General features: G+C 35.1%; 1 protein-coding gene across 1 annotated transcript in view; it reads right to left on the reverse strand.

The window, feature by feature from the left end:
- LOC107738415 (protein-methionine sulfoxide oxidase mical3a-like) overlaps positions 1-2,407 on the reverse strand; it is a 60,584-nt gene that overhangs the window by 48,325 nt on the left and 9,852 nt on the right. The window lies entirely within an intron of this gene.

Consider the following 2,407-nt stretch of genomic DNA (forward strand, 5'->3'; position numbering starts at 1 on the left):
AAAAAAAAAAAAAAGAGAACAAAAAAAAAAACATGTTGAAAGACAAATTGAAATTGTAAAATATTTTTTAAAGTAGAATATGTTAGGATGTGAGTGGTTGGGGGCACACAGTTGGTGTGCCTGTCTAAAATGTCATCAGTAACCATTCACTGGCTTCTAGTCTATTTTAAAGTTTTACTGTTTCTTTTTATGACTTTTCTTTTTTTGTGTCTTATTTGCAAAACAGTGGCTTTGAAGAGTTTAGCCCTTATTCGTTCCATTATGTTCTTATCAATATCCGCATGTTAAACACGAGAAAAAAAAATGTTGTCTTTTATTTTTGCTGAGCAAATCAAAGAAATACTATCTTGTAAGTACTCCTTCCTTATAGCTTTACAATAAAATACGTTCTGTAAAACACTATGTCCTTCATGAGTTGTTAGTGGCTATATATATATATAGCTTTGATTAGCACAGTTTCTTTTTTTTTCATCAGGGAAAGTGCTTTGAAAATGCGTTCCCTCTTTCAAGTCCATTCTTTGGGGAGCACATGTACCACATTGTACCATCTTACAAACAACTAAAAGTGAACTTCCTGATTCAGCACATCTCATCCACCGAAAAGCTTTGCTTTAATCAGTCTTAGCAAACCTGGCAGAGTTCAAATTCTCCTAAGGTTCTTCAGCTTGTTCGTAATGTGTGGCATTTGTTCCTTGGGAGAATAAAGCCCTGTTAACCCCATTGGATTTCTTAACATGCCAGTGGCACTGCCAAGCATGGGTTTCATCGATCGACATAAACACAATGGGGCCTAGAGTCCAAACACACACACAGACACTCACCCTAACAAACTGTCTCTCATATGCCACAGCCATACTGTGCAGTGGCACCATGCAGAATTATTGGGACCCCAGAGATTTGTACGAACTCCTCAATCTCAAATTCTTCAGGCTTACAGTGACAGATCTTCCCGTTTATATACTGAAAATCAGAGCTAACAGCATTTTAAAGTGATAGTTCACACCAAATTGTCATTATTACCTTATTTTGTTGCAAACCTGTTCCCAAAAATGAGAAATTTAGCAGTGTTGATGCTGTTCTTTTCTAATGTAAGTGCATTATGAGCAGGGGGTTTAAAAAAAAAAGTTTTGTATCATTCATTCGATATCTGTGTGTGAGAATAAGTTTTACAGATATACATTTGTGGACACTATGGTTCAAAAGTTTGGGGTTGATACAATTTGTTCATGTTTTTGAAAGATGTGTCTCATGCTCACCAGGGCTACATTCATTTAATCAGTAATACAGTCAAAATTGTACTTTGAAATACATTTTAATAGTAATATTATATTTTTTAATTATTTATTCCTGTGATGGCAAAGCTGAATTTTCAGCAGCCATTATTTCCGTCTTCAGGAAACATTCCCTGTTATTGTCACAGTTGAATACTCCTTAAGTTGTGCCGCTTAATATTTTTGTGGAAAGCAAGATACATTTTATTCAGGATTCTTATATTAATAGAACGTTACAAAGAAGAGCATTTATTTGAAATTGAAATCTTTTGTAACTTGTAGTAAAAACTTTACTGTCATTTTTTATTTATTGTATTGTAGGCTTTCGATTCCGTTGATTTCAGTTTATTAAAAACTAGATTGAAACAAATTGGAATGTCAAATGAGACAACCTCTTGGTTCGAAAGCTACTTAGTGGGTAGAACACAATGTGTGCAAATGGAAGGCCATTCATCTGCACCATTGCAGATTATGAGGGGTGTTCCTCAGGGATCTGTTTTGGGGCTTTTGCTTTTTATTATTTATATTAATAATCTTGATTTTAATATTGGTCATGTTAATTTTCATTTTTATGCTGATGACACTGTGATTTATTGTAGCGCACCTAAATTACACCAAGTTGTGTCCTTACTCCAGAATGCTTTTGATGTTGTGCAGCAAAGGCTTTGTGGCCTAAAACTGACTTTGAATGTGACTAAAACTAAAGCTTTGTTATTTTCGAGATCAAAGAAACAAGTGGCAAATCAACTATCACTCAAAACCTTACAGACCTTACAGGTTGATGTAGTGACAGAATATAAATATCTCGGTTTTATGCTTGATGTCTCCTTATCTTTTATATCTTTTAAAAATCAATTAAGGACAAAACTAAAGGTAAAGCTTGGGTTCTATTACAGAAATAAACCCTGCTTTTCATCCGAGGCAAGAAGAAGATTGGTTTCTGCCACATTTATGCCAGTCATTGATTATGGAGACATTCTGTATAAATCGGTGTCTACCAAACTTTTAGGTTCTTTGGACACTCTGTATCACGGTGCGCTCAGATTTATATTAATGTAGATCGCGTGAAGCTGAACTCTCCTCCTGTCAGCATTCAATTTGCACGGATCGACCGTCACCCAGAGCACCCAGAGAAC

The sequence above is a fragment of the Sinocyclocheilus rhinocerous genome, unplaced genomic scaffold (assembly GCF_001515625.1).
Source record: "Sinocyclocheilus rhinocerous isolate Xijiao unplaced genomic scaffold, SAMN03320098_v1.1 scaffold975, whole genome shotgun sequence".
NCBI lineage: Eukaryota > Metazoa > Chordata > Actinopteri > Cypriniformes > Cyprinidae > Sinocyclocheilus > Sinocyclocheilus rhinocerous.